Here is a 13,914-nt window from a genome sequence, read left to right as displayed (position 1 = left end):
ACACATGCACATACAATGACTGAGGTTGTAACTGAGAAGTTCCAGGAAGGTAAAAGGACCCCCTTTTCTGGCTGCAGGAAAAGCACACAGCCTTGTGGCCACCAGCCTGGGATCTCCATAGTGACAGAATGACAGAGGCTGCAGGGCCAAAAACATATTCTCCACCTTCTGAAACCTCCATCTGTATGTTCAGCTCCTGCTGCGTGGGGGCTCTACGAAGCTCAGTGACCGAGGCCTACCTAGTAAACAAAGGCCCCAGAGCCATAAGAATGGTGCAGCACCCCCGACACTGGTAACGTCATGGAAACCGCCACTACACGCTCTCCCGGAAGAATCTGTGGCGTCACCAAGAGTCCTGGGCAAATGGGCTCTGTGTGTAAGTGCCAGGAAGCCCTCCAGGCAGGAACGTTTCTGAATACACAATGCCTCCTTCACGGCAGGCCATAGGGAGGCTCCTTCCAAGCCCTGAAAATAAGAAGTGTTCCTTCTCCAAGTTCCCCCCAGGACAAGTCTTCCCAGTTTAAAAAAAAAAAAAAAGAAGTTTTATACAATGCTTAGATTCCAAGAAGAGTGCTCAAAAAGGCTACTTAACTCCAAAAGGGTCCACTGGGTGCAAACTGTCAAGAGCAGCAGGTCAGCACAGAGTTCAGAGCCAGACAGCCTGGATTCAAACTATTAGCCATGGACCTTGAGGAAGCTACCTGCCCTCTCTGAGCCTCAGTTTTCTCATCTACACAGTGGGTTATCTTTGGAGGGTTGTTTGGGAATGAAGTAGGGACCTAGCATAGAGTAAGTGCCCTGAGAAGCACGAGGCATTGCACCTGGCAGGACCACAACTCAGTTAACTTAGCCGCATGGGGGGTTGTGTTTTGTTGGTGGGCTAGCCGGGGAACCTAACCGTGTGCACAGATATTCCCACGGAAAGCAGCCTTTGCAGCGCCAGCTGTGTCAGCTGGAAACTCCCCACACCAGCTAGCACTGCCCATGCGCTGAGTTAAGCTTGGCCACACCCAGCCTAGGAGACCACAAGGGCAGAAGTCAAACAGAGATGTCCAGGATGAAGGTGGGACCCTTCCAAGTGGCAGGAACAAACCTGCAAACCTACAGAATCAGGTTCCATTAAAAAACAAACAAAAAAAGTGTTTAAAACTGGGGAACGCTGTACTTTCCATTTTATGTATTTTTAAACTATTTGACTTTTTAAAAAACTTTACTGGGATAAAAGCACTTAACATGAGATCTACCATCAACAAATTTTTTTTTTTTCCTTTTTGTCTTTTTTCGTGTCTGGCAACAGATCGCAACCCTCAGTGTCACGCCCGTACCGGACAGGGACCGGCAACGGGATCGCAACCCTCGGTGTTGCTCCCACACCTCGCTCAGCCAGTGAGCGGGAACCGGTCTGTATGTGGGATCCGAACCCTCGGCGGGAGCGCCACCGCACTCCCAAGCGGCGCACTGTAGCAGTGCGCCACTGGGCCGGCTACCATCAACAAATTTTTAGGTGTACAATAATATTACTGTTGACAATAGGTACAATGTTTTACAGCAGATCTCTAGAGCTTACTTGCTCGACTGAAACTTTATGCCTATTGACTAGTAATTCCCCATTTTCCCCTACCCCAGCCCCTGGCAACCACCATTCTACTCTTTGATTCTGTGAATTTGACTAGTCTAGGTAACCTGTACAAGTGGAATCACGCAGTACTTGTCTTTTTGTGATTGGCTTATTTCATGTAGCATAATGTCCTCAAGGTTCATTCATGTTTTTGCATACAGAAGAATTTCCTCCTTTACTAAGGCAGAATAATATCACATTGTATGTATATACCACATTTTCTTTATTCATTCACCTATCAATGACCATTTTTTAAATATTTGATTTTTAAAACTTATCTTTGTTAATTTACCATGAATAAGTATTACTTTGAAAATTTAAAACACATTTAAAAAACCAGGAACAACAACAAAAATGGAAGTTTAACTTAATGTTAAAGAAACAGGCCCCCTGCCTGTCCTTTCTGACTCTCCCTCAATCTCTATCACAGTCTCAATCACCATCTCTGTAACCTTTGACAAATCAACACTTCTGCCTCAGCTTATCTTCCATGGAATCTATAAGGCGGATCACAGTTCAAGATTCCTAGTATGATTATTAACCAGATTACAACTAATTTACAAACGACCTTAAAATTCTCAAATAAGGCATGTTGAATGTAACTCCTCATTAGTCACCCAGCCCTAAGTTAATAATTAAGCACCCTTAATCGGTGAATATGGAAATGTACAGCTCAGCTTCCTAGGCACCACTGCTCAGAAAACTGGCCTCGGCCTGATACTGGATTTCGTAAGTCACTCGCCCACAGAGCTAATTCACATCAAAAGCTAATTAGCCTAATGAAGACAAGTGTGACTTCGTGAATTCCAGACTGACTTTTTGCTCTGACACAGCAACCCCAGGAGACTGCCGGTATCATCCTCCTAAGGGAAAATACTACAGGAGGCCACGTGTCCCCTGCCTTCCCTACCACTACCTGCTAAGAGTCAGCAGGCACTCAGAAGGCAACTGAGGGCCAGGACACACTCCTGCCACCTTCTCCTGGTGCTGGCTCCTGAACTTTGGCAAGGGAGGGAGGCTTCCAGCAGCTGGAAATCACAAGGGAGCCCTTCTAGCTCTTTCCATGCCACAGAAGGCCCACGTGGGTGGCAGGCCAGGCCCCACCAACCCTCACACCTATTACTGATGAAGACCTGCTCTGTGCCTGCCCAGGGTAGCAGTGGCTCACGTGAGCAGGTACTGGACGGGTCACAAAACCACCCACCCAGTTTCTTGCAGGATCCACACAGCATCTGCGGGAGGGAGTATCGCTATCCATTTGCATGGACACAGAAACAGAGGTGCGATCTCAAGGGCCACTCATCTCAGAAATGGGACAACTCAGCCTGGTCCCTAAGCCTTCCTGGTTGTGTCGTTCACTGTTCCCCATCTAGAGGCAAACCAAAGTTGAAGTCTCGCTGGCCAGGAAACACCCCACTGTCCATCAGTGGACAGATGGAGAAACAAAATGTGGCATATCCATACAATAGACTATTACTCAGCCTTAAAAAGGAAGGAAATTCTGACACAGGCTACAACATGGATGAACCTTAACGACATTATGCTACGTGAAGGAGGCCAGTAACAGTGGAACAAATACTGTATGATTCTATTTGTATGCAGTCACTAGAGTAGCCAAATCCACAGAGACAGAAAGTAGAAGGGTGGGTGCCAGGTCTAGGGGAGAGGGAATGGGGAGTTAAGTGTTTAATGGGGACAGTTTCAGTTCGGGAGGATGAAAAAGTCCTGGAGATGGATGGTGGTGATGGTCATACAACAGTGTAAATGTCCTCAGTACCACTGAACTGTACACTTAAAAATGGCTAAAATGGGGCCGGCCCGGTGGCGTGCTGGAGAGTGCACTGCTTGGGAGTGCGGCGGCGCTCCCGCTGAGGGTTCGGATCCCATGTGGAGACTGGTTCCCGCTCACTGGCTGAGCGTGGTGCGGGCGCAACACCGAGGGTTGTGATCCCGTTGCCGGTCAGTAAAAAAGACAAAAAGACAAAAAAAAAAAAAAAATGGCTAAAATGATAGATTTTATATTATGTGTATTTTACCATGAAAAAAGGAATGCAGCACTGACAAATAGATGCTACAAGGTGAACCTTGAAAACAGTGTGTTCTGTGAAAGAAGCCAGACACAAAAAGTTGTACATTATATGATTCCATTTATACGAAATGTCCAGAATAGGCAAATCTATAGACAGAAAGTAGTTGTTGCCAGGGGGCTGGGGGAGGGAGGATTGGGGAGTGACTGGCAATGTGTACAGGCTTTCCTTTTGGAGCAGTAAAAATGTTCTGGACTTAGAGGTGGTTGTTGCATGCCGTTGTGAATGTACTAAATGACACGGAATTATACAGTTTAAAAATGAATAATTTTATATTACGTGACTTTCACCTCGATTAAAAAAAGGATAGAAAAGAAAATCTCACATCTCTGGCCTCTCTCCTGCTCCATCCAGAGCCTCACCCCGATGCTCCTCTTTCCTCCGACTTCCCACAGCCCTTCCTGCCCTCTCTCCTGGCGGCCCATATGCTGGAACCTGCTCCATTTTCTCTCTGCATCCAAAGCCTGAACACAGCCTAAGGCGTGCAATCCTTCTGGGTTTTTCCAAGCACCCTGTCAAGACTATAGTGACAGTAAGAAAAAACTGCCCACCTGCCACCTGCAACAGGAAGTGAGCCCAATCCTGAGATCTTGCTGTTAGCTTTTCAGGGGATCTCTGGTTCTGCCATCCCAGAAACCAAATGGCCCTTCTCTCCTTCTCTGGCTATGACTTATCATCCTCCCTTCCCCCACAGACCACGTTCCCCAAGTTTTCTTCCATTCAGAGATTTAATTAAACCCTCTTCCAAGTTCAGAACCAGGCGAGGCACTCTGAGGAAACCACAAAGGGGTAACTCGGCTCCGTCCTTGTGGGCCCCACAATCTGGTTGGGACACTGGGCCCCAGAGCTAAACCAAGAGGAGAGCAATGCAGATCAGCCTCTGGATGGTCTGAAAAGCTCAGCTGATGAGTCTCTATCCAGAGCGGGGCTGAACACACCCCGTCAGGCCCTGGGGAAAGCAGGCCTCTAACACTTGCCAAAGGGACCTGAGTCAGAGGCACCCAAGCTGGACCCATCTGCATCACCTCCTAATCCTCTCAGTCTGGTGGCCCTGGGCCCTTCAGCTCTGAAAAGCCCAGACACACAAAGGCAGACAGGCACCCACAGTGAGGACAGCAGCCACAGCTGGGGTCCAGCCTCTTCCTCCCCTATCCCTGCTGGCTTCCTGTCACCATCTTCACAAGGCCAGCTCTGGATCCCCCGCTCTTTCTCTGAGGCATCAGAAAGCCAGGAAATGACCAAGAGTGGGCAGGCAGAGGGGAAAGATGGAGACCAAACCAACCCTGGCTCAAGGTGAGCAAGGCCTTCCACTTCCAGGCAAGCCCCAGCCACTCAGAACTGTGCTTTTTTTGAAAAATTCCCTGCCCCACCACCCAACAGCAAGGAGGCCATATGCAGGGAGCCACTTGACCAGCTGTGACCTGGCCAGTCTGGAAGTAGTTCTCTCGTCAGGGAAGAAAAAGGCACAGACTCCCAAGTATCTTACCTCCGATCTCCAGGCCCACACCCCAGGGGCCCAGGCCCACACCTGGTCTCTAACCTCTAGCCCACAGGTGCACAGCTGCAGGACTTCACAATGGGATCAGAACTTGGCCTCAGGGGCCGGCCCGGTGGCGCACTGAGCAGTGTGCAGCTTGGGAGCGCGGCGGCGCTCCCACCGAGGGTTCGGATCCCACATACAGACCGGCCGCTCACTGGCTGAGCGAGGTGCGGGTGCAACACCGAGGGTTGCGATCCCGTTGCCGCTCCCGGTCCGGTACAGGCGTGACACTGAGGGTTGCGATCCGTTGCCGGTCACGAAAAAAGACAAAAAGGGAAAAAAAAAAAAAAAAAAGAAAGAACTTGGCCTCAAAATCACAAAAATAACCATGATCCCAAAGCACACCATCCTGCTCTAAGTCCACAGAACCCTTTGGCCTCTTTGAAAAGCAAAAGCTACAGAAAAACAGAAGAGGAATTCTGTTTTCTCCTCTGGAAAAAAATAGAGAGAGAGAGGGAAAAAAACGCCACACAAATGCAAATTGAAAAGTACTTTGAACTGTTCAGACTCAACCAGATCAGGAAATACTGATGGATTTTTAAAAACAACATAAAGGGCCAGCCTGTGGCTCACTTGGGAGAGTGTGGTGCTGGTGACACCAAGGGCACGGGTTTGGATCCCTATATAGGGCTGGCCGGTTAGCTCAATTGGGAGAGCATGGTGCTGACAACACCAAGTCAAGGGTTAAGATCCCCTCACTGGTCATCTTTAAAAAAAAAAAAAAAAACACGTAAAAACACCGCAGAGGACGTGACCGAATATGACCGTGAATGTGAGGAATCGGACACCCCACTTAGGTTTCGAGTCTGGGCCAGCAGTTAGTTTCCTGTGTGGCTGGGATTAAGTCATGACCTCTCTGAGTCACAGGGTGCCCACCTGTGAAACATGAGAGGTGAAAGCACTGGGGCCAGACCATAATCTCTCTGAGCCTCAGTTTCCTCACCTATAAAATGGGCAAAGCAGTATGTGTGTGGACCAAATGAAGTCCTTTGTGCTCTGTGGGGTATTACGCAAAAGGTGGATAAGCGGGAAAGGCCCCCTCACCTCTGCACCTCTAGCCATTGCCTCCACAAAACAGTCCAACAGGAATCACCACCAAACCACTGTGCTGGGTACCGGTGACCCAAAGACAAGTAAGCAAAGGTACCTTACAGCCTGTGCAGCAGCAGGGCTAGACTGGAGATCCCTATGATTTGGAGGCTTCCCAGGAAAGGGAAGAGCAGCCTCCTCCTTGTGCAGGAATCTCAGTAGTGGAAATGTCCATAATCTAGGGTCAACCTGGCTGGGTACAGTATGGGCACCCAAGTGAACCCTTCAAGCACTAGTCCTGCGGCTACCAGGCCACCAAGACAAACTTGAGTGAACTGAATGTCCCAGATTTTATGAGCCAGCCTCCAGTTCACTAGTCATGTCCTTGAGCCTTAATCCCGCTCCACTGCCAATACCCTACGCCCAGCACTGTGATCTTAAGGTTTCAGGGAAATGGAAAGTCATTGCTCTTGGTGGAAAGGTCAAACCCTTGGACTTGGTTTTTTCCAGTGCTTCTTCTGGCTCTCCTATTTGTTTGATTCTAAATTCCTCTTTCCCCCATGCTGGAAAGTCAGACAGAACATTCCTCAGGAAAGAGAACTTTTAGCCAGAGAGATGAGGGGGAGGGGATAAATAACCAAGGTAGAATGAGAAATAGTGCAATCCAGTAATATAAAACCTTGGTCCCAGGGAGTGCAGGACAAATCGTGCCAGTCAGCAGTCATTACTGTGAACTCACGATGCTTCAGTGAGTCACCCAAGGCTGGGAACTGAAATCAAGCTATCGTTCTCTATCACAGCACAGGATGGGAGCTCAGATGCATACTAATGGCCAGAATCTGTTAAACGCACCCCTTCCTACTCCCAGCAGCAAATGCACAGGCTATGTCGCACCCAAGTATGAATTGATGAGCTCCTTTCCTTGCTGGGTTCATACAAATTGTGCTCTGGACCAATTAAACAAGCCACTTCAAAACTTTGCTTCACCGTATTGGAAAATGTCACAAGTGGGGGGGAAATGAAGTCTCAGCCTATGCATGTCCGATTGGTGGCTAAGCAAGTGAGGCTGCTTTCAGCACTCTGGAGGCTTCTGTTATTACTGGTGTTTTAGTGCTGGGTTCTTAAACACATCAAACACATTTCCTTTAAAGTGATAGTTACTGACTGCCATGGGGAAGGCTGCAGGCGTCCCACCTCCCAGATGGTTCAACCACAATAAACGTTTGGCCTGTCAGATGCACAACACTGACGAACTAATTGAAATATGCTGCAACAAGCAAACCCAAAATAAATGTGAAATAATTGTTTCCTCACCCGGTAGCCCGCCCTATTGCCTACATGTCTGGTTGTCCCTACTGATTGAACATTTCCCTGCTTGGTGAGCCTCATTTATGTGTGGTTTTCAAAGGACTTAAGTGCTTTTTTTCCGATGTGCTTACCCACTTGGGGAAAATTCTAATTGCAAAACATGTTTGGTTTTTCTCCCTCTTATAGAAAAAAAAAAGGACAAGTGAAAAGTCCACTCCTATAAAGTGCCAAGGAAATTAATGGGCCCTTCAGTGGGACAGAGGAATGTCCTTCAAGTCTCTGAGCACCATCGCTAAGCTAAGCTGGTGTCAACCATGAGTCCAGACCTGTGGGGTAGCCAACCTCATGCTCACCCCAATGGAAGCTGTTCCCTGTTGAAAAGCTGGAACAGCCACCTATTTCTGCCTTGAACACCTGTCCCTATCCCTCTCCCTTCCAAATGGTTTTGAAAGGGCCTGTCAAGAGAGATGCAGGGGGTGGAGCCGGGCACCCCCATAGACAGGCTGCAGTCCTACCATAGGACGCAGGTGCCCAGAGGGGCCTTCCTAGTGGGCGAGGTGGCCACAGGGCCTCACTCCAACCCCAGGAGGACGACAGTGGGAAAAAGCACGCACCTTGCTACATGGCACAGCCTATGAGTCAGACTTGGGAGGGAAGCCCCCCCTGCTGAAAGAGAAAATTCAGCCCATCCCCAGGGAACTCTCCCAGAAGAAATAAACAGCCCCAGAGAAATGAAATAAGAATAATCTGTATGACCTGGGTACTAACTCTAAACAGGGCACATAGAAACATTTCTAGTAAGGTTCCACTGAGAGTGCCTAAGAGTAAGAAGATCAGGATCTGAGGCCCAGGAAGACCCACCATACCTGAAATGCCTCTTTAAGAGGATCATTCCTTTGGACAAAGGACTTGCCTCAGCTCCTCTTAGCAAAGACCATTTCTATTGTGGGGCTGACATTGGGTTGCTGCCACCCCTATGTGTGAGAGTAGGGGGCCCTCCCGCCTATGGACTTGTGGAGAGGGGAGATGACACCATTCAGTAGGCAGCAGGCCCTTCTAGAAGAAGCTCTAGGAGGGCTGAGCAAAGACAGTTCTCTCTCTAACACCTAGGACAAGTGAACACAAGAATCTGCCCAGCATCCTTGTCCTGAGGCTCCAGCCTTCATTCATTAAGTACTGACGGAGCATCTGTGAGGTGCCCTGACCTGGGCTGGACACATCCTGGGGGAATGTGCTGCAACAAGCAAACAATGTCAAAGATAGCAGGTCCTCGTTATTCGCGGATTCCTTGTTTGTGAATTCACGTACTCACTAAAATTTATCTGTAACCCCAAAATCAATGCTCATGGTGCTTTTGAGGTCATTTTCGAACTTATGCGAGTGGCAAAGAACTTGAGGCACCTGACGCACATTCCCAGCTAAGTAGTCAAACAAGGTGTCACTCTGCTTTCTGGTTCGAGCTCTCATACTTGTGTATAGTATGTGGGCTGTTTAGTGCCACATTTTTTGCACTTTTATGCTTTTTGTTGGTGATTTTGCAGTTTTAAAAGGTCCCCAAGCATAGTGCTGAGATGCTGTCTAGTGTTCCTGAGCACAAGAAGGTTATGGCATGGAGGGAAAACACGTGTGTTCAACGAGCTTGGTTCAGGCATGAGTCATAGTGTTATTGGCCGGGAGTTCAATGTTAATGGATCGATACTGTACAAGGGGTCCTCAAAAAGTTCATGGAAAGCTTTGTATTACTTTTTAATTCTATTTTTCCAGGAACTTTTTAAGTACTCTCATATATTAAATAAGGTACCCTTTAACAGAAACAACATAAAATAAGGTCATATATTGATCAGTTGATGAAAATGCTGTGACCAAAGTCTCTGAGGAATTTAACCCTCTGTGTTCCCTTGGAGCCACAGTTCAGTATTCACTAATTCAGCAGTCGAAAGTTCTGTTTATACAACCCAACTTCCGCCAATAACAAGCATGATGTATCTTATGCAGACGGAGGCATTCCACTCTTCAGGAATCTGCCCCCATGGCTACAGGTTGGCATGTCTACACCCAACAGGGAACCTAAGCAATCAGCCTCTGCTCTGACATCGGAATCAGCCTCAGAGTCCCCCAAGTCCTGCTGCTGCTTTGACAACCTTCTGACTTTTCCCCAAGCCCATGACTCCTCCCTGATGTCCCTGATCTTGACTTCTGATTTTTTTGACTAGGACCCCTTTCTACAACAGGGAGAAGGGACTGCAGGGGCAGGGACACCCAAGGAAAAGCTTTGTAAAAGATGAGAGACTTCAACAAGGATTTTTTGATGCTATTTCCTCAAGGGTGTTGCTCGGGTGTTCAATATGCCTGTTACTAGAACCCTGCCTGTTGGTTAATTTCCTTTTTGTCCTCTAGCAAGAGCAGTTTTTAATATGAGTAATATAAGTGAATGCCAGCCCGCCCCTCCTAACAGCGCTCTTTATGTTTTTGGCCATAAAGGTTTAGCAGAGGTTTGTCATGGTGTTTGCTGGGCTGGGCATGAGGAAGTCAGTACCCCTACACCCAGTTTACAGAAAAAAAGGACCAATATACAGGGCTGCTGCTGCCAGCCTCAATGGCATAAAGAAAGGGCACTAAAGAAAATGAGGGTAATAAGGGACCTTGGCTGGCAGAGAGGTCACTTGGGCAAGTCACTTTTCTTCTGCCAGCCTCAGCCTCTCATCCTTACCAGGGTGCAGGCCCTCCCAGTTCCAACATTTTGGACGTGCCATCAAGGCTATAGAGGATTTGCAAAAGGCATCATCAAAAGCCTCTAGAGCAATTCTCTCCTTTTCCACCAGAAAACCTGTTCCAATGGGGCCATTATGATAACCACAGATTGTGGACACCTTTACAGATGCTGTGGACAATCAAAACTCTACCCATTCTTCAAGGTCTTGTTCAAATCCCACCTCTTCCAGAAATTCAACACTGACTGCCTTACCCAGAAAGGGCGTTTCCCCTTCTGAACTCTGCCTTCCAGCAACACTAATCACACACACCCTGTGTTACCTATGGACTCATCTCCCTAACCACGCTGTGAGCTGGCAGAAGTGTTAGGTGCAATATTACTTATTGCATTCAATTTGCTTATCTGTCCAGTTTTCCAGAAATCTTTTGTGATGACATAAAGAATATAGATAGGTATATTTACACATAAACATACACACATAGAGACAATAAAGGAAAGCAGAAATAAATATGCTGACTGAGAGGATAAATGAATATAGTAGCTAGATGGAATAGTTATGTATGTGCTGAGCATCCTGGCAGCCAAGGAGAAGAGGGGATCATAATCAGTTGGAAAAACAGTGTGGTATAGAGTCAGGGAGAACTGGATACATATCTAGAGAGACTTTGAGCTAATCAGTTGACCTCCCTGCGTTTCAACTTCTTTCCCTGGGAAAATAGGGAATACCATCTACCCTGAAGGGTGCAGTGAGGAGCCCTGTACACACACACTGTGTGGTGCAGAATATTCAAACAATACGTTTTCCTTTCCCACTTTCCTTTTCATTATTAAAGGAGGAAGCAACCTAGTTTCCCCAAGGGAAGAAAAGTTTGCCTGGCCCTAAATTCTAAAAGAAATTTTTCATATAAGACACTGTAAGAAGCCTTTAGCAGAGGGGCAATGCCTCAGATCATGGTTTTAAGAACAAATCAGAGGAGGATTTGCCGTGGCTGTCTTTGATGACATCCCTGGGTACCCAGTTAAAGCTTAACAAACATCGACCAAATGACCTACTGGGAAGCTGTGCAAAGACCACTTAGCTGCCTCCGTGTCTGGAAGCAGGGGTCCTGTTAAGCAGGTTTCAGGGTCGCTGTCTGCAAAGGGATTGATCTCATCTAAGCAATCTAAGATGGCTCACCCTGGATTGACCACCTGCTCATAAACAGCATCCTCTCCTGCCTACGGCTAAGACACCAGAGCAGTATCACTGTCCTTTCATTAAACAGCACACAGCCCTGGCGTCTTTTCCAAAAACAGCAAGGCAGATCTTGAAGCTCCAGACATTTCCTCTTCTAATCTCTACAAATAACTGTACATCCTCCATGACTAGCTCTTCTCAAAGACCAAGATGGACAGACTTAACCAGATGGGCTGGTAAGGAGAACATCTGCCTGGTGTTAAAATAGGCCTTTAGACAGGGAGGAAAGCAACGTTGGGTCCCTGTAAGAGAGAATGTCCAAGCAATGGACTCTGGATGAGAAAGGCTCTCAGTGGTCATCTGGGCTGACCCTCTCACCATTTATCCAACAGACATTTCCCTGAGTGCCTAGTGCATGTCTATTGTGTGTATCCCCTACTGGGGATACAGAGAAGTATGATTCAGCACCCACACCCAGGAACACACAGTCTGGTGGGAAGGCATATGTGAACAGATAACCGTATTGTGTTGTAAGTCGGACAAGGGTGGCACAAAGGTGTCAGGGATTGACTCTACCTGGGAAGGCCAGTGAAGACCATCATGAAGAGTTGATAAGGCACATGGGGAGAGGAAGGACACGGGAGCACCACGTCTTTGGAACCCTCTAAGTAACTTGGGAGACCTGAAGCTCAGAGCATGCGGAATGAAATGGTGGAGAGGAGGCAGGAAAGGTAGACAGCGCCCAGATCCTGAAAGACCTTGTATATGCAGAGGAATTTTCTTGTAGATTTCATAAAGAGAAACCAAGACCAAAAGAAGCCAAGTGACTCAGTTAAGCTTATACAGCAAGTTACGGGGAAAGCCAGACCTGAAACCCAGCCCTCTTGACTCCCAAGCATGAGCTGAGGAAGGCCAGAAGAGAGAACAGCCCATTCAATACTCCCTACCCAGAGAACTTAGAGTCGGTGGCTGGCCATCTTCAGAGCAGAGGATGTACTGTCCTACTCACTTGGCAAGTTACTCCCTACAAGAAAAACAGCCCTCCCTAACTCATTGTGTTTCTCTCTGCAGTGGGAGAGGGTTGGGAATCTATTCCAAACACACAATACAGTCTCAACGGAAAAAAAATAATACAACAGCAACAGTCCAGGAGTCAGACAAGCCAGGGTCCTGGAAGAAAGCCTCAGAAGGGGCTTCGACCCTATGCAGATGCTGTCTGCAAGCAGGGTGCTGACCAAGGCGGGAGAACAGAGATGAATCAAACTCCACCCCAAGAGTTCATCAGCCAAGCACAAAAGTAACTGTAAAATAAGGCAGACAGTGATAAGAGTCACAGAGATACAGATAAAGTGCAGTGGAAGTTCAGAGCAGAGAGAGGAGTCCGGGGTGTGGGTGGTAGGGGAGATTCAGATGAAGAGGGGTGTTTACTACCTTCCCCCCAAGAAGGGGGGGCTATCCTATCAGCTCTGGTGACTCCCAAATGGGGGCTGGGGAGAGAGCTGGTAGTGGATAAAGAAAGATGCTCAAATAAGGTCTCCTTTGAAGAATCCAGATGCTGGAGGGGAGGAGGCAGGCAGGCCTGCGTGTTTGGAGTACTGCCCCCGTATTTCAGAGGTAGGGAGAGGAGTGTAGGACGAGGAACCTAGGATTTCTATGTAGGGGCAGTAAGGCGGTCAAAAGGGAACAGAGCTGGAGGCCTTGCCTTGAAATGACATTTGCACAGCACACCCTGTGCTTATTTGGAATGTCCATTTGGGACTTTTTGTGGGGGGTAAGTGCACACTGAGGGAGGGGGACACACTAAAGTTTCCCTCTCTCAAGCCACCCTTCAGCTCTGCCACTGATAAGAAAGGATGCAGGGTGGGTGGGAGAGGAGTCTGCCAGGGCTCTAAGTCGGAGCTGGCAACTCCCATTACAACAGGAAAGGGAGATTTAGGATGGAGATGGCCACACCCCATCCTTGGGCCCCTGACACACAGCTAGACCCTAGCCATAGCCAGACCTGGAGGTGTGTGTAGCTGGGGGCTGAAAGCAGCACAAGCCTGGACGAGGCTCTGCCCACCACTTCCAACCAACCCCTTCCTTGCCCTTCCATCAAGAGTGGGGGTCAGCCCTGAGCGGACCCAGCGCTGCACACACACTTGCCCCTTGACTGCTGTGACACTTGTCACTGAGGGGAGGGTGTCCTCCACGTCCTGGCAGCGACCCACGGAAATTCGGAAATTAACATTTGGGGCACGAATTTGGTGACCAGTGACACCAAGGCCAGGCTCGGGGCGACCGGAGCGGGGGTCCCCACGCATGCCACACCCTCCTCCCCGCCGGGGCGCCGCCCCTGGTCTCCCACTTTTCCCTCCAATCTGGCCGGCGCGGCAGGCAGGCGGGCAGGCGGACCGAGCCCTCTCCGGCCCTCCGGAAGCCGCCGCCGGGGTCCCCGGCCCG

This window comes from Galeopterus variegatus, unplaced genomic scaffold (assembly GCF_000696425.1).
Source record: "Galeopterus variegatus unplaced genomic scaffold, G_variegatus-3.0.2 Scaffold147, whole genome shotgun sequence".
NCBI lineage: Eukaryota > Metazoa > Chordata > Mammalia > Dermoptera > Cynocephalidae > Galeopterus > Galeopterus variegatus.
The sequence above is the reverse complement of the archived record's forward strand: the minus strand, read 5'-3'. Positions refer to the sequence as shown.